Genomic DNA, 27,882 nt, shown 5'->3' with positions numbered 1-27,882 from the left:
ATTTAAAATGTTGAATATATATATTTCCTCATTTTAGAAGTATTATAATGTTTAACGTTGGACATTTAAGTGTGGTGAATAGGTGGAAGAACAGTAAGAAAAGCGAAATATATGTTAATAAGGCAAGGTTTCGCGGCACATTAAAAACGATCAAGTGCAATATAGAAGAAAAATTGTTACGAGCTTACGGAAATACCCAGCTGCAGGCGTACAAAGTTTAATAGTTAGAGTGGTTAGCACAACTTGTATTTTGGTATTTAGTTTAAATTTAACAAAATGTAATTTATACCTGTCAACAAGTAAGTTCTATTTATTGTTGATAAACACTAATACATAACTATAACAATATAACAGGTATAATTTATCGATTAGCTAATGAAGTTTAAATTCAAACGCAAATAGTTTGTCGACTCAATCATATCGTCTAAATTTCACTAATGATATCGGTTAGTTGACACCAGAAGGATTAATGTATCGCACCATAACTCCATATTACTGACGGCAATGGTAGTGTAAAACAACTTGACCAAGACGTTTATTTAATGTTTATTTTCCAAATAAATTTACTTTGATGTATAGAATTATCCCTGATACGGTGAGCATTCTCTCTATTCTCTTCTACGATTTAAGTAGATCTAGTGAAAGTAACATCATAATTCAGACAAAAAAAAATTCCTTCGAGCTCACCTAACAAAGACGTTGGAAATCCATTTTTTCAAACACTTTTTAACTGTTCAGGCGATTTTAATTTCGTCATTTGTCATTGTATTTTTCGTTCATATTTAGAATTTAAAATATTTTCGAACGATGACAGAACTGACATGTTTCTACTTACCCATTATTTTTATGATTTTAATTGCTTGTTATTGTTATTAAATCATACTTTGTTTTGAGAGGTGTTTTTCTGTCAGTACTTGACATACATTAAGCCGATGTTAAAAGCTATATATGTCTTATGTGCACCATGATAATGAAATAGGGATCGAGATAGCTTTATGAATTGTATTTTGGGTTGCATTTTTACCTGGTCAGGCTCATCATCTTACGTGAATGATCCTGTATAATTAATAAACGTAACGACACACTTACAGCACTTGAAATTTGTGCAGAAGTAGGTTCTACGAGAAGACATCATCAGTCACAATTGTGAAAAAAAAAAACATTTTAGAGAGAATAATTTTAAAGGTCATGTTTGTACAAGAAAATCGTGTTTGAAACGGAAAAATCAACTCAAAAAGTTAGCTCGACAACGCAAAAATTCAGAATGGACTGCGGAAAACTCTGTGGACTGACGAATCAAAATCCGAAAATTTTGAACACCAACGAAGAATAACTCACGAAAAAATGTTGCAGGCATGCGTAACACACCCTGAAGAATACTGGCGGTTCTGTCATTGTGTGGGGATGTTTTTCTCTTTCGAGAGTTGAAGGTCAACAATACTTACAATACTAGTAAAAAAAATATCGAAATTTTAGAACAAAGTGGGGCTTCATCCGATTTACAAAGATATAGGATAATTTCCATCCTTTTCATTTCACCTTCAAAAGTCATTTACGTAGAATTATTTTGCGTCAAGGACACTCCACATTTTTTTCCCAAACTTATTTCAGAATCACCTGTATACAGTCTGTGCATTCTCAAACTCGAACATAGGCAATTAACATTGTATTGAACGTTTTTGCTGATTCCTGATCGCCAATTGAACTTACAGGTAAGGTAATGGTATCAATAGAAAGATAAAATTATTGCGCTTGAAATGATACTAATAATAAGATTAAAGGTGCTATTTTTATTTTAAAATACTAATTTAAAACTTGGCGTTTTTTAAATATGACATGCCATGATTTTCAAATTGGACAGCATTTGTCAAAAAATGTAGTAATTTGTTGGGTTAAGTCAGCGAATTTTGGTAAATTACTGTCAAAATTATTTACGGAAAAATGAATAGTTACTCCATACAGATTAAGAAATGAAATGTTATGAAATACAGGAGCGTGCTAATGATCGTCGCTTTCTGTCGACAATTTGCTTCACAGACGAATCTACTTTTGCACTAAATAACGAACCAAATGTTCAAAACACGCGATATTGGGCTCAAGAAAACCCTCGAGTAAATATTCCTACTAGAACTCGGTATCCTCAAAAAATTTATATCTGGGCTGGGATTTTTAATAACATTTAAAATAAATTTTTTCAAAAAATTTATAATAAAAACTGCTTAAACTCTTAATTACTTTAATATTATAAATTAATTCTTTTTTTTGATGTATCATTTAATCATTTAATCATTTATCATGTATGCATTTAACTCAGTCGAACGAGATTGTATTCTAAAAGAAGTCCAATGTCATACCCCACTTCTTTACCCTTATCTTTATCAATGCTATAGGAATCCTTCAACTTTATTTTTTGGTGATCATTTAATTTCTTCTTCTGTTGGAGCTCAACAAGGAGATCCTTGTGGTCCTATGATTTTTAGTCTTGCCATTCAACCAATTATTTTATCTTTGAATTCTGAACTGAATATTTGGTATTTAGATGATGGAACCCTAGCTGATTACCCAGAAGTAGTTTTGTCCGACTTTAAGAAAGTTATCAATTTATCCAGGAAAATTGGTCTTGAATTAAACTTTAACAAATGCGAGATCTTTAGCTGTTCTGGAGACACAGATTTAAAAGTCATAAAGGAATTTCAAAATTTAGCACCAGGTATTAAAATTTGTGACCGAGGAAGTTTATCTCTTTTAGGCTCTCCAATCTTTGACCAAGGCTTCAAAAACACTGTCGAAAAAACTATTATTACAGTTGAAAATCTTTTAAATAAAGCTGAATTTCTTAGCAGACACGTGGCTTATACCTTAATCAAGAACTGTCTTTTCATACCAAAATTTAATTTTTTATTAAGAACAACTCCTTTTTGGAAATTTTCTAATTACGTTAATTCCATTGATTCTTCTTTAAAGTCTTCTTTAGAAAAAATACTTAATTTACGTTTAACTGATTTACAATGGTGTCAGTCCACTTTACCGATTAGATTTGGTGGACTGGGAATTCGCCGCATTTCCGATATTTGCCTCCCTGCTCTCCTATCTTCAGTTCATGGTGTTAAAAAGCTTGTTTCTCAATTACTAAATTCAAAGGATAATGAGCTTATTATTCACCATTATGATGAAGCTTTAGCAGTCTGGGATGTAGAAAATGAGAACGAAAGACCAACAATTCCACAATTTCAGAAGAATTGGGATAATATCAATATCAAAAGAATAATTGACAATGACTTAATCTTTAATTCATCTAGGGACTTGGCTCGTTTTAAAGCTTTGCAATGCAGAGAATCAGGATCTTGGTTACATGCAATACCTTCTCCTAAAATTGGTACTCTTTTAGATAACACTTCCTTCCAAGTTTGTATTGGTTTAAGATTGGGTTGTAATCTTTGTACACCTCATATTTGCAAATGCAATGCGAAAGTTGATGAAATTGGTATTCACGGTCTAAGTTGTTCCAAAAGCAGTGGTAGATTTTCAAGACACACTGAAATTAATTCTATTATCAACCGGTCTTTGACTTCTATTCATGTTAATTCAACTTTAGAACCAAACGGACTATCTCGTGATGACGGAAAACGCCCTGATGGGATGACTTTAGTACCGTGGAATAAAGGTCAACCTTTGGTTTGGGACGTTACTGTCGTAGATACACTTGCAGACAGTTACGTATTGAAAACATCTGAAGTCTCAGGTTTTGCCGCTGAAATGGCTTGCAAACGCAAACATAATAAATATAGTTCAATTATTTTGTCAAACTACATATTTAAAGGTTTAGCCTTTGAAACCTTAGGCCCTTGGTGCAAAGAAACAATAGATTTCATTAATGTCATCGGAGACCGACTTATCGCGGAATCAGGGGATTCAAAATCTAAGAAATTCCTTTTTGAGAGGATTTCCCTTGCCATTCAACGTGGAAACGCTGCAAGCATTCGGGGCACTTTTCCAGATTCCGCATTATTATCGGAAATTTTCGCATTGTAAATTAAAAATGTTATTTTATGTTAAATTTTAATAAATAATATCGTCATAATAATGGCATAATATCTATAAACTGAATGCATAGTGTTAATTGCCTATGTTCGACTTTGAGAGTGGACACCCGGTATATACAAAAAAGCAATAATATTTGCTTTTCTAAAATAAATAAATCTTATTACTTTTTGGTGCAGTTATTTGCTAGTAAGTACAATGTGATCAAAAAGAAAATAAATCAGATCACGCGTTGCAAATTATCGGTCATGTCGTAGCGGAATTCTTTACAAATAAGCGTTCAATGCATGAGCGTAGACAATTTGTGTAATGTAACTCAGCATACCTTCTGGCAGCCGTCAAAGCATTTTGCTGCAATACTCCGGATATCAGATGCATGTCTGCACACTCTTGAAACGCGAATATTCTTTAAAATTATTCAATAGACGCCACTGATTTGATACTGACAGAACTGGCAATTTAATTATTTTTGTTTTGCAAAGAGAGTATGATGCCTCATGGGTTATTTTCCGGCTCTTCAAGTTCTGAAAGAATGAAAATTAGAAAGAGAAATATTTAAAATTATTATTACAAAAACAAGGTTATTGAATCCTAGATCTCTAAAAATAGATATGACTAGAGCACCAATTTCTTTCACAAGTTCAGAATCACAATGGTGGTCTTTGTGGTTAAAGCAGTGAGAGTTTTGAAAATTGCATTGGATCATTAACAAAAATAATGGGTCAGTATTAGCAACTGTTCTCTCTTTCTTTCTCGAAATTCCAGGGTGTAATGATGGTCCTCTGCAAAGGGAACAGGATTTGTTGACTACCGTCAGATTATAGGAATAGTAAAAGGCATAAAGCGACCTCTGCCGTTTAACCAGTTTCCAAGTTTAGAGGCCTAATTGTTACAACAAACTTTAGGAACCCAGCTTTACTCCCATCCAAAGCAGCAGTGAATTGTTTGCCTTATTACGAGTAAGGGCGTTAGGACACCAGTCCAACTTAACAAAAATTAATGTTCAATATTTAATATTAATGTTTAAAATACATTCTTTACATTATAATAGGAAATAAAGCTAAGCTAAAGTTGTAAGAAATTAACACAAGAAAATTATTTCGCATTGAGGGATGGTTGCAGAGGAAACGTCAAAAATAGGTAGTTTTGTTATGATATGTATGTAACGAGTATACATATGCTATAGAAAGTTATCTTCAACGACTCGTGAAACCGGAGCAGCACATATCATATAAATCACATACGTAAGTTAATGTAATGTACATGGACTCACATCTTAAAATTTAAAATCTGTTCATTTCGAAACACCTATTCGAACTTGTAGAGCGAACACCCGGTATAACAAAATTTATATGTATGGCTTAGTTCAATGCTTTGCAAATTTCGAAATAGACAGAATTGTTTGTTACTGTTTTTACAAAAATACATGAGGATTACATCACGTTTTCCGGAATAGGAAAACAATTAAATGCTCGCTCAGTGTTAGTGTTCGTCGGGTGCAGTTGTTCTACAAAATGTTAAACTAACAAACAGTTAGGGCGTAGTTAGAGGGAGCAATTTAGTGAAAAACGTTAAGAAAGAATCTGTGTAGAAACGAAGCAGTTTGTTGAGAGAAATGTTCTTTCCGAACCTGAGGCCTATCTCAATTCGAGTAGACCTAATCAGAACAGTTCAGGTAGAATTCACATTTACGATTGTTTGCTGAATTGGCAGACAAAAGTGGTATAATGAAAGCACGTCAGGCAGCGAGTTAACTAGGATCGGCTTGTTTAAGAAATCAATTGCTTTTCCTTCTTATCTAATCAACTTTGCGGATGGGATAAATATCTAAAATCTGCACTCCCTGTTGATGACTTGGTATAATAATAATACAAAAAGGAATGTTTAATCATAAATGGTGTGCACGATGCCCCAAACGGGGTGTTATATGCAGTGGCGACTCAGAAATTTATTTAAATAGAACACACTTTAAAACAATTCGTTTATTTCTAGTTTCAAACAATGTTTATTCCATCTATTCGTCTGAATTTTTCAACTTGATGACAATACCCTTACTCAAGATTCAAAGATTTTTTTGATTCTCAAGCCCAACATCTCACCATAAAAGTAAACGCATTTCGATGTGTGCTTGTGTTATACAATCTGATCAAAAAGAAAACAAATCAGAGCAGGCGTTGTAAATTATCGGTCATCTCGTAGCGCAATTCTATGCAAATAAGCGTTCAATGCATGGGCGTAGATAATTTGTGGTCTCTAAAATTCTCTAAAATTTTAGACGTTGAAATTATAATTGTGCATTTTATTATTATTATCTGATAATTGAGTAAACAAGAACAACATTTTATATTCGTAAGAATGGGTAAGTTGCCAGCTTAATTGTCAAACGCGACGCCACTGGTAAGCAGATTGTTCGCGGAAATGTCAAAGAAACGTCAACGATATGTTGTTGTTAACCTAGAAAACAACTTTTCCACTTCGGCAAATTTACAGACGTTTACTGTAATTGTAAGCAACAATTATCCCAGAAAAAAATTGGTTTTACCATTGAAGATAATAATTTATTAATAATAATAATTAATTTTTAATAGATTTTTTCGAGAGGTAGGGAACCAATAAAACGACTGTGCATAGCAAGTATACATATTCGTATGAATCAATCTGAAGCGAACTTACCTATAAAACAAAAGATAAGGTAGCACTCTTGATTTGTTTTCTATCTGATCACTCGCTATGAATAGGTTATTTAGGTCTAGGTCTGCAGATCGTACCAGACTTGAAACTATTGCGTTAAATGTATTAAGCTATTTTTCAATTTCGTACAAGTTTGACAGAGATGCCAGATTCACAGAATGTCCAGTCAGAATGATGTTTCCTCCGTTTTAATTATTTTCATTAAAATATATAAAATTTGACATAAAAAAAATATATCAAAACATAGACATAATTAGCTGTAACTGAAAACGTAAGATTTAATTGACGTAAAATATTATTTTAGCGTTAGTCGCTCTGGGCCATGAAGAACCTCTGGGTATGGCGTTGTCGTATCTTATTTCTGCTGAGTGAGGGTTTTTATCGTAACCAGCAGTTTGTTCTTTATCTCATACCACTACTACATAACGATTTGACGTTCGAATGTAGTTCATTTATTTTTTCAGTTCAGTGTTAATAATGGCAAATGTTCCACAACTGGTGAGCAATAATAATTTAGATGTTAGATTTTTTTTTACTAAGAAATAAATTCCCTTCATTGTCTTATGATGAACTATTTGTTAAAGAGTTGAAACAGCATGTGCCTGCCATGTCAAATTTAGTGATTAGTAAAGCGAACACTTTCAGTCGTGGTTTTTGTGTTTCATAGTATTAAAAGTGTGTGTGGATTACCAGTAGCAAAATTAAATTGTTTTGTTGGCAGTGCTTACTTTTTTAGAAATAACGTCAGGATCAGTGGAATTCGACACGCTATAACAACCTTAAAGAAATCGGTAAAGCACTCCAAAAACATGGTATGTATGAGATAATAAAATTCAGATTACCTATTTGGAAAACAAAAACTATAAAACATTGCAACTGCTTTAGACAATGCACGTCGCCAAGGGATTATCTATATACATATGTATATAAAACTGAATGTCTGTTTGTTTGTATATATTGTATACAAATCTACAGTTTTACTCCGATCTTGATGAAATTTTGGACACTTGATCTTCAAAACAAGAAGAAAATTACGGTCTACTTTAATTTTACAAAAACCAACCCCGACTACCATTTTAACCCTGTTAAGAAAAAAAGACAGTTTTTTCGAGTTGGAAATACCCTCACCTTCGCCGCTTCACCCCTATTTCATCCACCGAGTATATCGTCACCTTCGCCGCTTGACACCCACAAAAAGCAACCCTTATTATCATTTTTAAGCCTGTTAAGCACAAAAAAAATTTTTCGAGTTGGAAATCGCGTTTGCATGATATTTTCAGGTGTCATAGTTACATTTGGTTGTTTATAAAAGTAGCAATTTCGCAAAATGTGTTTGAATGATTGTGTTTTACCGGAAGATGTCTTAAATGAAGTAGAACAAGCTTCAAATAGCTTAATACCGGAAAAATCAAAAGGCAGGTATCTGAAATCAAACGAGACAATCAAACAATAAGAAGATCTAAATAATGTTACAACTGAAAATAAAAGTTGGCGTATTTTCATGAATTGGTAAGTGAATATTGTGTTAGTTTCTTATCGTATTGATCTTTTTGTTTATATAGTCGAAGAAAAAAGTAGTCTACAGTAAAGTTTTAATTATTCTTCGTAAAAAGACAAACTTCATATTGAAATTACTGCGTTTATAGCAATACATGAAAGTAGAAACATAATTTAAAACATTCTGAAATTTGCGGGCAAAGCCATGGGTAAAAGCTAGTTGAATATAATTGAAGCATTGGGTGGAAAAAGAGCTTTAAGCTATTAACGCTGTTTTTTGTATTATTGGTAGAAACGATTGTTAAGGAATCTAGGATACCGTAGTGAAAATCGCAATTTTATCTAACGCAAGGTTAAGAAGTTGTAACTGAAAAAATAGCAATGGGCCGTATCAGCGGTGAACATGTTCATGAATGCATCTCTTTTCCACTTGTTATAATTGCATAAAGTTATATCGTTTTATACCTTAATCGCAACTTTAATGAAAGACAACTTCAAAAACGTTCTCGTAATACGGCCCAACCTGTATAACGCTGTTTTTCCTTGAAAACACTGAAAATTGTCGTTTAATAGTGATGGCATACGTGGTCGTCAAATTGTTCTGAATATATTTTTCTAAAGTATTTTCCCAATATGTAATTCGTAGAACAATAATCTAAAAATATTTTTTTTCTTGACATCGATGGTTCGGTTATGCAAAATCACCTACTTTATGGCATTTTCTTGAATGATTTTAAATTTGGTGGAAAAACAGCGTTCTCATTATTTTTTTAAATGGGCTGTAGAAGAATCTGTTTTATAGTATTACTTTTTTTCATGAAGGAAAACAATAGCGACTCAGTGAAATAATAATCCTCACAAGCCACAGCACCATAACTCATATAATTTTGTCATTTGCAGCATTCAAACTATTTCAAATTGATTTATCTCGGAATTATGTTTTCTGGATAACGCTGTTTTTCCACCCAATGCTTCAATTGTGAAGCAAGACGAGCTGGCATTGCGATTTTTATTGATTTGTCCAAAATAAAATAACAACAGTTAGTGATGAGGATGAAATAAGGACTGTCCCTTGTTTCTCATGACAGGACGATGAAACGACGGATGTCTCCTGTTTTTCACATTATCTACCGGGATATCAAAAATTGTCTTGGTCAAAGGTGGTCATGGATTGGAAAACGTCCGTCTCAATTTACTTAGTGTGACGATTTCTTCGGTACGAACAATTGCCCTCCCAGCACCTTTTTTATGAATCACGGAGCCAGTTTCGCGAAACACACCAACACAATTTGTAAGGCATGCATAAAAATCCTTCGGCATTACTGCAAAGTGTGGAAAGTGCTTTCGAAAATTGATTTTGACATTCAAAAAATGATTTGACACAAAGCTTCGACAATTATTTGAAAATCCATGACCACTTTTGACCAAGATAATTTTTGATATCCCGGTATAATATCTACGTTTCAGAAATAAAGAAAAACTATTGAGCGGTTCATGAGTTTTTGTAATGTAAGTAAGTGAAGGTCGTTGTTTCAACTATTGTTCAGTGAAATTGGAAAATTTAATATCAGGGAAAAATAAATATGACGGAGCATCGGTCCTGGCAAGCGAGTTAAATGATTTACAAACGAAAACTAAAGCAATTTCCCTTTAGGCACTTTTACTAGTTGCTTTGTTCATCAGTTGAATTTAATTTTGCAGATACGTGCAGTAAAAGTAGAAAATGAGAATTTTTTCCCGAATAAATTAGATTTTTCCGCGAATAAATTAGATTTTTCCGCGTTTGCTTGAAAATCAACAAAAAAACAAATATTTTGACGGAAATTTGTAATAAGAGGTTAACAAGTAATGCTTGGAAACTTAGAGCATAGGCTTAACAAAATACTGATGAAAATGAGCAGGAAAATATTTATCTGGGTGTCGACCAGTTGAAATGGTCACGAACCGCCACTGGTTAGATGCTATCATCTACTTAATTTAAGTGCGTGAATTTTAAATTATTTTTACTTTATTTTATATTTATTATAGACATAATTTGGAATAAACAATATCAATTATTATTATTCAACTAATACCCATTTAACAGCTGATCTGGGTATTCACAAATATTTTTGAGAGCAAAATAGGAATTTTTACAGAACTGTTAAATTTTAGTGAGTTACCCACACACAGCTCTAAGTTGTTAACTTCACTTAACCACGTCAGATTTTCTTGATCGATAGTTAAACTCAACTAATTTGCATTTAAGTCACTTTTACTGAGCAACATAGCCTGCATCTTTTTTTGCCTTAATCAATAATGAATTGTTTGTTGCCTATAGATACATCTCATCAAGTTTTTCATTTAACTCCGATATTGTCTTCTGTATATTAATTCCAGAGAAAGATTTATACAGGGTGTATCTGAAATACGTGTGTTAATTTTAACCAGAGAAAGAACTCGCTAATTCATTATCTCTATAACATTTTTACGAAAAAGCATTACAAATTGATTTAAAATTTGGAATAAATTAGTCATCAAAGTGTACACCTACATACCTATGGGTAAGGGCGAAAATTTTCTGTTGTGAAAAAATTAAATAATTAAAATTAAAATTTTCATGGTTACAAAAAATTGAACCTAGTTAATCACACAAAACGACTTATTTGGTAAAAATTGGGGGCAGACAATTTTGAAATACTTTTTGCGAATTTTACAAAATGTTATAGAGAAAAGTTTCATAAACTGGCGAGTTCTTTCACTAGTTGAAATTAACACACGTATTTCAACTACACCCTCTATATTTGAATATCATCAGCGCACATACCTATGGATTTTACGTTTACACAAATCTGATGTAAAAGTTGAAAATAATAATGATCCCAAAACTAATCCTTAGGATACTCCATTTTTAATTATCGCATGGTTTATACAGCCTGTCCCAAAATTGCTTCCTCATAAAAAACAGGCATGTGTCGACACCTAAAGAGACCCCCAGCTGACTAAAATAAATTTTCCTGTAGCTCACATTACCGAGTTATAAAGTTTTCAATTTCACCAATCTCAGAAGCTCCTCCTCATGTATTACTAAAAAATCGGACAGGTTGCTAGACAGCCAAAATAATTATTGATATCACAACAATCAGCCGTGGGCCTTTAAAACGCTCGTTTCACTCGCGTTTTAAACTGGCGCACTCGTGTCAAAAAACCCCAATTTACACAAGAATTCGTCAAATAAACTACTATTTTCTGGTAAGGTAAGATATTCAATATAATTATTATTAATAATTAGATAATAATTATTAAATCACCTTCTTTATATGGATGCCATAAAACTTTACGCATCAAAAAAGAATCACATTTTATCTTTACTAACAATAACTGAAAATTTCTCAAATGATGTTGGGATGAGTTTTGGTATTGATAAGTGTAAAATGCAATCAATATGTCGCGGTCATTACGAACATTTAGAATATATAACTCAAGAAGGAGAAATCATTAAAAATTTAAATAAAGCAGAATTTTATAAATATTTAGGTATTAATCAATCAAATCATATTCAACACTCAATTATAAAAGAAAATTTAGAAAAGCAATTTTATTTAAGAATTAAATCTATTTTAAAATCAAAATTAAACGGTGATAATTTAATTAAAGCAGTTAATACATATGCTGTTCCATTACTGACCTATTCTTTCGGTGTTATAAAATGGTCCAAAACTAATTTACAGAACATAAACATTAAAACCAGAGTTCTTTTTACCAAATTTAGTAAACACCATCCTAAATCTGCTATTGAAAGATTTAATTTAGCACGCGAAAACGGTGGTAGGGGTTTTTCAAATTTAGAAATACTGCTACATAATCAAATTGCTTCACTAAAAAATTATTTCCTCAATAGAGCTCGTGATAACACTTTTTTTAAGGCTTTGGTTTCAGACGATAAAGGCTACACACCTTTAAATTTAAGTGATAATATAATTTCAGATATTGTTAAGCCAAATATACCTGACACTATAGCAAATAACGAGTGACTATTAAAATTTTCACTTAGGGTTGGCTATGGATCATTCTTTGTTTTCCGTTGCACCTTAGACACTGACAAGTTTGACATTTCAATAAATGTTTTCAATTGTACTGACTGACATATGTCGTTCGTTCTTGCGTGTGTCTAAAGTAACAGAAAAAATAAAAACTCGTTCAAAGCCAACTCCAAGTGAAAATTTTAATAGTCACCCGTTATAAAACAGAAGTCTTTACATGGGAGATACTTTAAAGAACTGGAACAACCAGAAGTTAATATTCAGGCCTCTCATGCATGGCTTAAGAAATCAAATATTCACCCTGAGACGGAGGGTTTTATATTTGCAATACAAGATCGTGTTATAAATACAAGAAATTATAAAAAACACATATGCGGTTTACAATCGATCATTGATAAATGTAGGATTTGCGGAACTGAAGGGGAAACAATTGAACACATCATTTCTTCTTCCACCGTTTTGGCTCAAAGCGAATATAAAAAACGTCACGATATATTCGCTAAAATTATACACATGAATTTAGCTGTTAAATTCAATTTATTAAAGAATACACAACCACATTATAGTTATACACCAGAAAGTTGTTTGGAAAATGACAGTTACAAGTTATATTTTGATAGAACAGTTTTAACTGACATTCATATTAAGCATAACAGACCAGACATTATAATTTTAAATAAACAACAAAAGCAAGCATATCTTTTAGATATAGCTGTTCCAAATTCACATAATATAACACAGACATATAACACAAAAATTAATAAATATTTAGAGCTCTCCGTTGCTATGAGAAATCTTTGGTGTTTAGAAAAAAATTCGATTTTACCACATGTAATTTCAGCAACGGGAATAGTACCGCAATCTCTTTTTAAAAATTTAAAAATTCTGGATTTAGATAACACATTGGTAGTTGAAATTCAAAAAGGTATATTATTATACTCATGTCACATCGTGAGGAAGTTCCTTAACATTGACACAGAACATAATAAAACACAACAAAGTCAAAATGTGGAGGTGAGACGCCGGTAATTATGTTATAAGCACTGCACTATTACTTGATAGTAATATCCGTAATAGTGTATGTACTCCGGCAAAATTGCCGTGCCGCCGGGTGGAGGTGGGATAGTGAAATTAATTAATAATACAGAGGTGCATCAGCATTCACAAAAAATATTAATCACACTTGGATCAAGAATAGCACTGAATATGCATTTTTGTTGTTTATTATTCATTCTTAATTTTTTAATAACATTCCAAAGATCTGCAGAACCATTGGGGCTCCATTTATTAATAGTGCATGCATAACAATCAGACTTTTTACTTTTTACAACAGTTTTTTAATTGACAACAGTATGCCTTGTCGCTCTGTGTGTTTTTATTGTACTTCCAGGACATCAGAATTAAAACTGTTCACTGCTTCAGGAATTACTTTGTGACCATAAGTTGGCCAGTGACAGCTCCGGGCTCCCAGGGGGTTTTTCGGGGCAGAGGGCGTGGGTTCGGATTTTTAAAAAATGGGCGCCAGGCAGCTATTGTCTTGAGCTGGTTGTTGCTTGTCCAGCTGCCGGGACAAGTGCTCAGATCTTACTCGTCGAAGGTAAGTAAAAGCAAACGCTTTCTGATCGTTAAACAAATTTTGGTTTATTCGGTTACTGCAAAATTATCCACAGAACAGTATTTGGTGGTTCGGTACTGGTTCACACGAATGCGATAATGGTTCGCTTGTAACTACTAGATGAAAATTGAAAGATGCGGAACCAGTACTTTTTGGTGGCCTTAATATCTACTTTGGTCGTAACCAGAAAAGCTTTTCTTTCACATGTGACCGAATCTTAAACTAAACATGATATTCTTCGACGAAATAAAAGATGTTTTGATTCCTGATGAGGAACCTCCCGAACTTAGACTTCCTTCTGATCGAGCTAATTATTTAATGTAAACTTAATGAAACCCAAGGTCAAGATTGGGGTGTCACCTTGACCAAAAAATTAAAATTGATCCTGATAGGAAAGTTTAAATCGGTGAAGTTCCGAAACGTTAAATTTGACTGAAATTTCTTTAAGTTGACACTGGAGATTGAATGAAAAGGTTCTTACAAAAAAATTCTAAACATTTGCAAAGTTTCAAAAAAATTTAGTGAACATACAAAAATTATGAAAGCGAGAAGCGAGAAATTCGAGGCGTTCCTAAATTTTGCAATGCCGCGGTAAAAAATATGGCGACTTAGCTTTATGACGGGTCTGTTGTCTCCTCGAATAGCGTCCTTTTGACTTGCGGTGTGACCTTGGCGATACGGTGCTCAAAATAAACGATCGCCTCTGCGAACGATGTTCTCCAAAATGGTCGCCTCTGCGAACGATCTGGCTACGAATCGCCCTGCGAACGATCTGGCTACGAATCGCCCTGCGAACGATCTGGCTTTCAGCGAAAAAGGGGGTTCTTGGCGCTCAATCGAAGTCCTTCCGGCACTCCTTTACTCAAAAATTTTCGGTACTCTAGAGTTGCGATACGGTACTGGATCAATTCATCCAAACGGGATTGACTCTAAACTGGATCGAACCACCCCTCTATAGTGCGAGGGGTCACTCGACCACGAACTCTAAAAGGCGCTTCGCTGGCGTCGCTTCGACGGCTCTCGACGAAGTGTCCGACTTCCGCATTTTTAATCTCGGTACCGCAGTCCCATAAATCGCGAAAATCGTCACGCGCGCGATTCTCGACCTTATTCAGTTGTGCTATAAGGCGGGCTGCGCTTGCGTGGTACTGCGCAATCAAAAATGTGCATTTCCGGTGGTACTACACGTGCGCGTGTCATGACAGGTGGACCGTCATGGCGTCGGTTTGTTTACCTCGAAATTATACCGAGCGGGAGAATTCAGATTTTGGACGGTATTGTGTCGGTAAGTCGTGCACGTCTATCCTGATGTTAATTGCCGTAACTCGCAGGTCAAAAAAAGGACAGGAAGAAAGATGGGGTTGAAAAGAAGGAGATGACTTTCCGGCAAGTTACTAAAGAGGAAAAGGGACCCAACATTGCCGTACGGTCACCTATCGCTGAGAAGAGAAGAAGAGAAAGTGAAGAGAAAGAGAAAGTGAAAGTGGGGTTCTGAAAGATAGGTTGCAGCTCGCCAACCTAGAGGCGTGAGGCCACCTCAGCCTGACATTTGCGGGGGTAACATGTGTTCTTCCAGCCCCCCCGTGGTGGCTGGCACAAATGACTCTAAATTGAAACTTTCCGCTTCCGGAATGAGCGACGTAAAAAACTTGAAGGCAGGGTGGGCGCGTCGCGTTGCCAAATGCCGTGCGTTAACTGCTAGTTCCGGGTCTTCGAACTGCGATCTATTAGCCCCGCGAGCATAAGTAGGACCTCGTGGCCTCCTACTCCGGCCAATCGCCATTGTGGCGTTTCGTAACGCTACACTACCCCCCTCCTCAAAAAGAAAAAGGAAAAGGTAACTCAGTTGCCTTTTACTTTTTACAAAAAAACGAAGATGAAGTCTTCACAAAAAAAAACGTCAAAATTTGATCACTGGAAAAGTTTTGGTTTCGCCACGAAAATGGCTTGTCGATATCTGCGCGTATCAAACGATTGAAAACTGAATCTCAATGTCAATTAGTACTTGAGTACTGCGGTATGATGTAAGTCAAGTCCGGTTAAATGTCATTATTTGGGGTTCTTAAATAAACTTTTCCTGAACAAACTCCACGGTAAAATTTTACTGTCGTCAACATTCCAAAGGAGGACAAAAGAATTAATCGAAAAATTGAACGGTACGAAAAAGTGAAATGCAAAGCTCGCTACGGTTCTTCGGCTTCTGCCAGAGATCCTCTGAATTCTTTCAAATCTTTCATGTGCCAAACACCTAGATCTGCGCGGTTCTCATCTTCGAGAGCGTACGCGAGTTTCGATAGTTTTCTCGTTATCGTGCACAGCACGTAGCGTGGCGCTAATTTTTGCGCAAAGTCTTTCGCAGCGCTGGAAAGTACTTTGTTGCGTTTCCAAACTTTGTCGCCTACAAAAAATTCAGCGTCGCGCTTCCGAAGATTGTACGAGCGTTCGTTGCGTTCGTGCGCTTTGTGAAGGTGCTGGGTTACATCCTGCAAGATGGTCTTGAGGTGTTCTAAATTTTTCGCGTGATCTTCGCGATCAGCTGTCGTCAAGGTTTCCGGATTTTCCGCTACTTTGCCGTAAAATTCACCGGTACAGGGTACTACCCTACCAAAATTGAGAAATGCTGGACTGAATCCGGTTACTTCGTTGACCGCTGTGCGAATCGCGTACCCGATCTTTGCCACCTCGGCATCCCACTTTTTGTGAGCGCCTTTGACGTAACTTCGTATGGCAGTGCCAACTGTGCGGTTGTATCGCTCCACAGGGTTGCTCTGAGGGTGATACTTGGCTGTGAACCAGATCTTTTGAACTTTGTAGTTCTCGCAAGTCTTTACAAATTCGTTTCCGACAAACTGCTTGCCGTTGTCGACCAAAATGAATTGCGGTACACCATACACAAGAAAAATTCCGTTCTCGATACATTCTGTAACTTTTGAGCTCGTAGCTTTTCGTAACGGAAATAGTACAACGTACTTCGTGAACCAATCTACGATCACTAAGAGATACGAATATCCTTTCGTGGACGTCGGTAATGGACCAATCAAATCAACGGAAATCATTTGCCACGGAAACTGAACCTTTTTTTCTTTTCCCATAAGCCCTGCGCGAGCGGTGTTCGGTGCTTTTTGCTCATTGCAAACCTTGCAGTTTCGAACGTAACGAATGACGGAACGACGCATTTTCGGCCAAAAGTGATTGATGGATAACCTTGAAAGTGTCTTGTAGTACCCGAAATGAGCTGATGTCGGTGCATCATGACATGATTCTAAAATTTTTGTTCTTTGATTTCGCGGTACTAAAAGCTTCCACTCCGGGACGTTGCCGGGTAGTACAATTTTGTTCGGTACGAATCGATACACGAAACCGTTCTCGACTTTCCATGATGGATTTCTTTGAGGATTGGCGATTATGTTGTCGCGAAGTCGCGTGTACGACTCGTCCAAATCATTCAAGTTCACGCCGAGAAAGCTGTCAATGTCTACCGCAGCAATTTCTGCAGGTAGTCTCGATAGTGCGTCCGGTACTACATTGAGCTTGCCCTTACGATGGACCAAATCGAATGAAAATTGATTGAGCTTGACACTCCATCGCGCTAACTTGCCTGCTGGGTCCTTCATTCGGTTTAACCAGAGCAATGAATAATGGTCCGTCACGATCGTGAAATGGGTGCCCTCAACGTAAGGTCTGAACTTTTCCAACGCGAACAAAACGGCTAAACATTCTCGTTCCGTAACGCTATAATTTCGCTCGGCTTTTGTTAGCGAACGGCTGGCGTACGCGATCACTCTCTCATCTCCGTCCAAATCTTGCGTTAAAACTGCTCCTAGACCGGTGTTTGAAGCGTCAGTTTGGATCACGAAAGGTTTCGAGAAATCAGGACTTGACAATACGGGTGCTGAAACAAGTGCATCCTTGATTTTCTGAAAAGCTTCCTGAGCTTCAGGAGTCCACTCCGTTTTCTGTCGCTTTCGCTTTCCGGTAAGTAACGCGTTTATCGGGGACATGAGGGTCGAAAAATGAGGGATGAAACGCCTATACCAAGAACACATGCCTACGAAACGTTTGATTTCGGTACTAGTCTTCGGGACTGGATAGCTCACCATGGCCGCTACTTTGTCTGGATCGGTACCTAGACCATGTTCATCGACAGTGAAACCCAAATATTTCAAACTTGAGCGGAAAAGTTGACACTTTTTCGCATTCACGGTGAGTTTCGCGTCTCGAAGACGTCGTATCACCTCCCTCAAAACTTGTACGTGTTTCTCGAATGTCGGGGCGATAATGATTAGATCGTCCAGGTAAACAAAGACGTGAGGTTCTAGTTCAGGTCCGAAAATTCTGTCCATGAGACACTGCTGCCTCTGGGCTGCGTTTGTCAGTCCGAACGGTAATACGTTAAAATGAAAAAGACCTCTGCCGGGAATCGCAAAAGCTGTCTTCGGTCTAGACTCTGAATCTAACGGGATTTGCCAAAAAGCGTTCTTGAGATCGATCGAACTGATGTACTTTGCTCCTCGCAACATACTGAGAATCCTGTCGACACGCGGTAATGGGTAACTGTCACGTTTTGTCACGGCATTGAGCCTGCGACCGTCAAAGCAAAGTCGGTATTCACCGGAAGATTTCTTTACCAACAAAATTGGAGAAGACCACGGACTGTCAGAAGGCGATATGACATTGTTCTCGAGCATGCGGTCAATTTCTTTGTTGACTTCCGCAAGCATGTACGGAGACCACCAATACGGACGTTGTTTGATCGGCAATGCTTCTCCCGTGTCGATTGTGACTGTCATTTTGTGTGTCCTCCCTAACTTTCCGTCGTTGCTCAACAAATCTAAATTTTTCCGGATGATCTCGGTGATCTCATGCCGATCCGCGCCACACTCCGTCACCGCGTCACATTCTGGTACTCTTACGATATCCGACGCAACTTCAATTTTGTGACCCGCGAAATCTATCTTGAGTCCGAATAATCTACAAAAGTCGCACCCTAATATGACGCTATGCTGAAGATCTGGCACGTAGTAGACACGAATTCGCCGTCTCGACGAGTCTAACACTGCTTCTAGTTCGATAGCTTTGGTTACCGGATGTTGTTTTCCGTCGGCAGTTCTGATGGTTTTTAGCCGAGATGGGAAAGTTTTTCCACCTGCGCGAAAATGAATTAAATCGGCTCCTTTTCCACCAACTATAGTGCAATTCGAACCGGAATCCACGAGTCCTTCAGTTTCCTTATTGTTTAGACGCAGTCTGATAAATGGCCTATTGTCATTGGTTTTGCTGACGAAAATGGAAGCGGAATTTGCCCGAGAAGGCTTGCAAAACTCTTTGACTTCGTCTAACCAAGCGTTCCACTGGGTGTCCGTACGTTTCGCGATGATCGATGCGTTTACATCGGCCTTGGGATGTTTTAGGAACGTAGCACGGCCGCAAGTCTGCCGCGTCCCTACTGCGCGTTTCCCGACGGATTACACTTTTTGCAGGTCGCCAAGGTGACGTCTGGCTCCCCACAACGGTAGCAAAACTGCTTTCTTTTCAGTCGACAGTTCATGAACGAATGATTCGGCTGTTGACAATTCCAGCACTTGAACGACCTGGAGGACGAACTCGCGGGTTCACTCCGTCTGGCTGAATTGCCTGAGGGTTCCTTCACGACGATGGCGCGTGGACTCGCTTTCGCGGGTTCGCTCGCCCGAACATATGCCAACTCTGGCTCCAACACGCAAGATGACTTGGGTGCAGCGCGATGTTTCTGCCGCAAAGCCGATAACTCCTCCACTTTTTTGCACAACTTAATCAACTCCGGTACGGTGACAACTTCGGTGATGCTAAGCTGGTTAAGGTAACATGGAAGCAAATTCCTCCGAATCGTCTTTACCTTGGTTATCTCCGCCGGTGGTCGACTAAGTCTAGCAAAAAGCGTCTCCATAACCGCAACGTAAATGGTTATCGACTCGCTTTTGCCCTGAAGCCTGCCCTTGATTTCGTCCCACAACAATTCATCGAAATCCGGTGGAAGAAATTCCTGTTTCAACAACTGAACCACTTCGTCCCAATCGCTCAATCTGCTCCGAACAGAACGATACCAAATCAGCGCTTTGCCGCTAAAGAGATCAATGGCCGCGTTAAAAAGGTCCCTGTTGGTTGCGTTTCGCGCTACCGACAGTTCCTCTACCCGTTCCAAGAACTGGTTCACCGTCATTCCATTTTCCTCCCCGTTGAAAGATACGCCCCAGGTGTGAATTGGCACTAGTTTCGGTTCCGGAGATCTCGCGTGAGGGTGCACGTAAATGGGAGTAGTCGCGACGACTGGTGGCGCTTCCACCGTAACCGGGCTCGCTTCTGCTGCCTTGTCGTGAAGATCAGCTTCGAGCAACAAACATGTCGCGTACGCCTCATTTCTATACTCCGCATCTCGCTCGCGTCTCATTCGCCGAATGCGAAATGAAAGGTGCGTTAGACGGGTCTTCAACCGTTTGAAGATCATGTCTTCCGCCGTTCCTTCAAATTCTGTCAAAATCGTGCGTATGCTCTCAAGGGTGTCCTCAATGGCCTGGACCTCGGTGTCGTGATCATACTCTGCGTCATGAAGTGACAGAAAGTATTCGTCCGGTCGACCTAGTTCTTTGGACAGAGCTCTCGCTAACAGTTTCCTCTTATCGTCCTGGTTTCGGCTAGTCGTGATGCCGCGTATACGCAATTCATACGTCAGCTCGTCAGCTAGTAAATGCTTGACCTTGAATTGTTCGTCCATTTTGACGAAGACTCACCGCGATTCCACGGGTCGGTAACGCAATAAAAACGCCGGTCAAAACACTACCAAAAAAACAGCGCGCAACACGATAGTCGATTCCGAGAAAAGGTTTTTGTCGTCGAGGGTACAAGATAAGACCGCTACTCAAACAATGAATTCGCCGCTAAATTTCCGCTTCTCATTAACACACAATCAAAAAATTCAACTTTCAATAAACCTTTACCAACTCCCTTTGCTCCGATTGAAAAAAGTGACTGAGCCTCAATGAAGATGAACGATAAACGAAAATTTGTGGTTGCTCCAAAAAATCGAGCCCCACGTTCTGGGCGTCAAAATTTGTGTGACCATAAGTTGGCCAGTGACAGCTCCGGGCTCCCAGGGGGTTTTTCGGGGCAGAGGGCGTGGGTTCGGATTTTTAAAAAATGGGCGCCAGGCAGCTATTGTCTTGAGCTGGTTGTTGCTTGTCCAGCTGCCGGGACAAGTGCTCAGATCTTACTCGTCGAAGGTAAGTAAAAGCAAACGCTTTCTGATCGTTAAACAAATTTTGGTTTATTCGGTTACTGCAAAATTATCCACAGAACAGTATTTGGTGGTTCGGTACTGGTTCACACGAATGCGATAATGGTTCGCTTGTAACTACTAGATGAAAATTGAAAGATGCGGAACCAGTACTTTTTGGTGGCCTTAATATCTACTTTGGTCGTAACCAGAAAAGCTTTTCTTTCACATGTGACCGAATCTTAAACTAAACATGATATTCTTCGACGAAATAAAAGATGTTTTGATTCCTGATGAGGAACCTCCCGAACTTAGACTTCCTTCTGATCGAGCTAATTATTTAATGTAAACTTAATGAAACCCAAGGTCAAGATTGGGGTGTCACCTTGACCAAAAAATTAAAATTGATCCTGATAGGAAAGTTTAAATCGGTGAAGTTCCGAAACGTTAAATTTGACTGAAATTTCTTTAAGTTGACACTGGAGATTGAATGAAAAGGTTCTTACAAAAAAATTCTAAACATTTGCAAAGTTTCAAAAAAATTTAGTGAACATACAAAAATTATGAAAGCGAGAAGCGAGAAATTCGAGGCGTTCCTAAATTTTGCAATGCCGCGGTAAAAAATATGGCGACTTAGCTTTATGACGGGTCTGTTGTCTCCTCGAATAGCGTCCTTTTGACTTGCGGTGTGACCTTGGCGATACGGTGCTCAAAATAAACGATCGCCTCTGCGAACGATGTTCTCCAAAATGGTCGCCTCTGCGAACGATCTGGCTACGAATCGCCCTGCGAACGATCTGGCTACGAATCGCCCTGCGAACGATCTGGCTTTCAGCGAAAAAGGGGGTTCTTGGCGCTCAATCGAAGTCCTTCCGGCACTCCTTTACTCAAAAATTTTCGGTACTCTAGAGTTGCGATACGGTACTGGATCAATTCATCCAAACGGGATTGACTCTAAACTGGATCGAACCACCCCTCTATAGTGCGAGGGGTCACTCGACCACGAACTCTAAAAGGCGCTTCGCTGGCGTCGCTTCGACGGCTCTCGACGAAGTGTCCGACTTCCGCATTTTTAATCTCGGTACCGCAGTCCCATAAATCGCGAAAATCGTCACGCGCGCGATTCTCGACCTTATTCAGTTGTGCTATAAGGCGGGCTGCGCTTGCGTGGTACTGCGCAATCAAAAATGTGCATTTCCGGTGGTACTACACGTGCGCGTGTCATGACAGGTGGACCGTCATGGCGTCGGTTTGTTTACCTCGAAATTATACCGAGCGGGAGAATTCAGATTTTGGACGGTATTGTGTCGGTAAGTCGTGCACGTCTATCCTGATGTTAATTGCCGTAACTCGCAGGTCAAAAAAAGGACAGGAAGAAAGATGGGGTTGAAAAGAAGGAGATGACTTTCCGGCAAGTTACTAAAGAGGAAAAGGGACCCAACATTGCCGTACGGTCACCTATCGCTGAGAAGAGAAGAAGAGAAAGTGAAGAGAAAGAGAAAGTGAAAGTGGGGTTCTGAAAGATAGGTTGCAGCTCGCCAACCTAGAGGCGTGAGGCCACCTCAGCCTGACATTTGCGGGGGTAACATGTGTTCTTCCAGCCCCCCCGTGGTGGCTGGCACAAATGACTCTAAATTGAAACTTTCCGCTTCCGGAATGAGCGACGTAAAAAACTTGAAGGCAGGGTGGGCGCGTCGCGTTGCCAAATGCCGTGCGTTAACTGCTAGTTCCGGGTCTTCGAACTGCGATCTATTAGCCCCGCGAGCATAAGTAGGACCTCGTGGCCTCCTACTCCGGCCAATCGCCATTGTGGCGTTTCGTAACGCTACAACTTAAATATAAATCAACTAGTGGTGAAATCAATACTTCATCTAGTTTTTGTACGTCGTGACTGCCCGTAATTAACTTTCCAACCTCGGAAAATATACAATAATACCAGGAGACAACCCTGGGAAAATGCGAGAATGAGCCAACAATTCCCATTCCAGATCGGTAATTGTAGCTCTTGTTATGCGGGTAGTGTGAGATCGGGAATTATCGTGTCGCTGCAAAGACCGAATTTAATGCTTTCTACCCTCTCATTGATTCACCTCTAAAAGCCGTTACGTCCCATTTTTTACAAAATACAAAATTCTAATTCCACCACTTTACATTATTAATCTTCTTAATTTATTTTCAGCAGCACCTACTTCGCTTAATTTATTTCGCTGTTAAATGAATAGGCCAGTTGTTTCCGTGAAGAGGATTCGTACTGTCACAAGGTAACACGTGTAATTGTGGTCGTTGCAATTTATTTTGCACAAATGACCCAGATATGGCTTCAAAGTACCACTTAATACTGTAGACTGCCATGCCGAGCCAAGTGGTTGACAGTTGGGTGTTCTGAGAGTTGGAAGCAATGACATGGGTGACGAGGGGCATGTTTCCTTTATTTTTTAAAATACACAATTTTATAAAACGTAAAATTGAACAATTGTACAACTGGATGTCTAATTATGATAATTTTTTATTTGAATCTAAAAGACATTAACAGGTATAAACTGTATAGAATATGGAAGTCAAGTTATTTAATGAAAGTGGAAAACGTGAAGGTGTTCTGTGGCCTTACATTTTAATTTTATAAAAGTGATTCGGAGTTGTCTTGTTCATTGCCTGAAGGCACCATTTCGCTTATTTCATTTTAAGCTGTATTGCCAGAAGTGATTTGAACATATTTAATTTCATTTTATACAGGGTGTTTCAGCTAAGATTTTCGAGCCTAATAAATAACTCAGTTATTTTCCATCGGATTTTTGTGAAATTTAAAATGCAGATATTTTAGACGGTGAAGAATAAAATCCCATTAATGCAATCATCCAAGTCATAAAAACGTAATTTTTACATGGCTTTTTAAAATGTTGAATCAATTAAGATTTACATAAAAAATTGATCGTCAATAAAAAATACTGTAGGGAAAAACTCGTCCTTGAAAGACGTCTAGTTTGCAGGAAAAAAGCAAAAAAACTGTGTTAAACGTGGCTGCAAATGCAAAAACGTAGACGCGTATGAAACAGACGCGCAATTTTGCAGAATTTTGGTCATCCCTTTTCGCAGAAGCGCAGGTGACATATTTGACGTTTATCTTGCTAACACTTACAAAGTTAAAGACAACATTTGGACGTAATTTATTATACTGGATGCTTTAATTCTTCCATAAAGGACTAAAACACGATCGGGATATTTTAGCAAGGTAATTTAGTTCACGTACGCTTCCTGTGTCTTCAAATAAATTGACGACTCTCCTAACCTTACATTTTGTAAAGCCTACATTTGGATAGTGTTTCACGAGAAAACGAACTGTGTCATTGAAGTTCTTACAACACTCTCCATAGGCATTTTTTTTCCTTTTTCAACAATATTGAAATTTCTGCCGCTGTAGTCTATTTTTAGAGTATTTTCAAAAAATGTTCACAATTTGACGTTTCTAATAAACCGCGCCCAATTTTGACAGACTTTAAAGAGTGTAGAAAATGTTGCTTGGCAATTAATCATCAATTGTTTTAAAAGGTAACTGCTCAAATACCTTCAAATTTTACATTAAATTTTTAACGACAAAATTTAATCTTTTCGTTGAATCAGACAAGTGATTTACTTAATTGTTTGTGTAGACCCCTATTTTTTAATGTTTAACAATCTAATAATAATCGCGCATAATTTTCGATAAAGGAAACATGTGTTAAAATTACATTTTTTAACTTGAGATAATTTTATTATTACTTATTGAACCTTCACGGTCTAAAATATCTGCATTTTAAATTTCATAAAAATCCGTTAGCAAATAACCGAGATATTAAGCTCGAAAGTCTTAGCTGAGACATACTGTATAATATGTTGAAATACTTTTCTTGCACACAGCTGAGAGACTGTTCAGAATAAAACAAAAAGAAGGCTACTCATACTAAAAGTCCATACAAGCAGGAGTTCCACAAGGCAGTGTTCTTGCGCCTGCCTTGTATATTATATACCAGTGACATACCTAATTTAGAATACGTGAAATTGGCTACTTTTTTTCTACAGGGAGCTTGCGATTTGGCCTTTGTTATAGCCAATTCGCTTGTTAAATTTATTCGATCGCATTAACCAATCAAAGTCGTCTATTCGTTGAAAATAGGTCGTCGATTTCGACAGCTTAATAGTGTCATATTGGAACCCCTAGTTTCAAATTCTGCTCGGAAGTTTCATGTTGAACAAACCGCTGGAAAGTTCAGATAAGGAACATTTCGTCTTATGTTAATATGCATAAAGTATTGGTTTTATGAAACGCAATATGCTAATGGTTACTGGCTGGTTGGTTTGTTGGAGAAAATCGTCCGCAAACTTTTTAAAAGTTTCTTGGACTCGCGGAAAATAACGTTTATAGTGCAAAGAAAATACTGCATCTGCGGGAAACAGCTGTTACCTCGCGGATATTACATTTTGAATATTCTCATGTGCGCCCAAATTGTTTTAAATTAATGATTCGCGTTCGATAGTCTCACCCTGAAAACGTAAACAAAAACAAACAATTTCCATTACGTAGGGTTTTCATAATGTAAAATAATATGTGCTTCCTATGATACCGAGTGTAAGTTTACTGTACCAATGCAGCGAGGACAACAATTACATGAGGGATGAAAAGACACTTTAGTCTGTACATATGGTACAGAGTGATCAACAAGAATCCAAATCAGAGCAAGCGTTGCAAATTATCGGTCACGTCGTAGCAAAATCATATGCACATAAGCGGTGAAAACATGGGCGTAGACAATTTATGGTCTCAAACGCTATTTAATAAAAAATGATACCTTATGAATTTTAGACGTTGGAATTATAATTGTGCATTTTATTATTATTATAAGATAAGGGAAACAATTTATAAGATTAACAAGGGCAACATTTTACATTTGTAAGAGTAAGTAAATTATCATCTTTATTGCCAAACGCGACGCCACTGGTACGGAGATGCTTCGTTGAAATGTCACATTTCAAAATCCAAGGTTGTTGTTGTTGACAATTTAAGTGATTTAACCTAGAAAACAAATCTTCGATTTCGGCAAAGTTTACAGACGTTTATTGAAGTTGTAAGCAATAATTATCCCAGAATAAGTTGTAAAATGGGTTTTACCATTAAAGTGAAGGCATTTTTATTAGATTATTTTCGAAAGAGGGTGAAACAAGAAAATGAAAACTGGCCTTACTTTGTACCCCCTTACACCGAAGAATTTCAAGCCAGATGTCCGAACCTGATGGTATTGGTTATCAACAAGTTTATCAATGTCTTAAAATTATAGTGCCTAATTTTAGCACATCATAATCCATCATTAAGAAGAAGTCAGGTCAGTCCTTAGTTCAAATTTTAGAAATGGTGCAAAATGTTCGACAAATTATCAAGGAACATCCCTCAACTTTCATAAGGCGTTTAAGACAGCAAGTTAAATTGTGTTATGGCACTTATCAGAAAATTTTTAAGAAGGATATTAATTTGTTTCCCTTTGTGTGTTGCAAGAAATAAAACCCACACATTACCCTAAACAAATTGACAGATTCATAAGGGTTTTTGAAATTATGAGAGGCGAGTTTGATTCTGTCTGGACCACAATGGAGAACATTTTGAGCAGTTTTTGTGAAAACTTATTTTTTGACCTTGGAGTAATTTAAATGTTTTAAACATTGCTAGAAAAATACGAGTAAGTTCTCAATTACCCAAAAATGAGAGAATAATAACTTTTACACTTACAGAAAATAACAAAACAAAGAATTGTGAAAAATAATAATTTTTAAAATTTTGTAACTCAAGATTGTGCCTTATGAAGGAATTTTGTGTAACTGTGTGTTTTTTCCCTAATCAATAATAAATAATAATTAATTATAACTTGCTTTTAAATCTATTATTCATGAATTACAAAAAATGTATAAAGGCAATTAATAATAGATTTTTGAGAGGTAGGCAACCAACAAAACGAGTGTTTACAGCAAGTAAATAAAAGCGGCTGATCAATGATAGAAATACGTTTCGATAAAACAAAAGATGAGGTAGCACTCTTGATTTGGTTTCTTGTTGATCACTCTGTACGTGTGCTATTTTTATGCAACCTAACGTATTTAATTATTTAATCGTAAAAGAAATGTGTGCAAGAGGACACAGCAAAACGGGGAACTCGCTGCGCACGTGGGTGTAATCTTCCCTCTTATAAAAAAGTCCTCTAAAAAGCTTTAATTTAATTTTGAGAAATCAGATTTGTTAAGAATTAGCTTTTACACGGAGAGTCGGTGAAAACTGCTACCCTTGTGAAGTAATCTAAGTTTTTATTTTTTGTGCGACCAGGTGTGGCAGATTTCTCTGGGTGGTAGGCGTCATAAGCGGCAATTGATCGAAGTTGTTAGGAATTCGTGTTGTGACGTATTGAGAAATTGGTCGGGACGTGTTCGCAGAATACGGCGAGCTTTGCGGGATTTAGTCGAGCAGATGTCAAAGTGCGTCTTTAGAATGGCAGCTAATGCACCGAGACAGACGCCTAATTTATTTTACTTCATGCATGTGCGCCTGAAACCGTTTCAGTGTTCTCGGTTAACCGATCGCTCTACTGAAATGACGACTTATCACTCCCCATACCGAATTACTCCAGGAACGCTTCATCACAACAGCTTCAACCGCCAGACAGTCATACGTCTTGCTGACGTCCCATTAGCTGAATTAATTAATTGCTTACGCGGAATTACCGGTATTTTTTAAATACGCCGGAACTACT

General features: G+C 37.5%; 1 protein-coding gene and 1 long non-coding RNA gene across 2 annotated transcripts in view; one reads left to right on the top strand and one right to left on the bottom strand.

Moving 5' to 3' along the window:
- Positions 1-27,882, bottom strand: part of LOC138127230 (uncharacterized) — a 254,067-nt gene that overhangs the window by 130,321 nt on the left and 95,864 nt on the right. The gene's annotated exons all lie outside the window — the stretch shown is intronic.
- Positions 25,797-27,005, top strand: LOC138126796 (uncharacterized). Its single transcript, XR_011157962.1, has 3 exons — positions 25,797-26,382; positions 26,438-26,820; positions 26,873-27,005. It is a non-coding gene; the product is annotated as an uncharacterized lncRNA (long non-coding RNA).

This window comes from Tenebrio molitor, chromosome 3, assembly GCF_963966145.1.
Source record: "Tenebrio molitor chromosome 3, icTenMoli1.1, whole genome shotgun sequence".
Taxonomy (NCBI): domain Eukaryota; kingdom Metazoa; phylum Arthropoda; class Insecta; order Coleoptera; family Tenebrionidae; genus Tenebrio; species Tenebrio molitor.
This window is presented reverse-complemented; position numbering and strand designations above follow the sequence as displayed.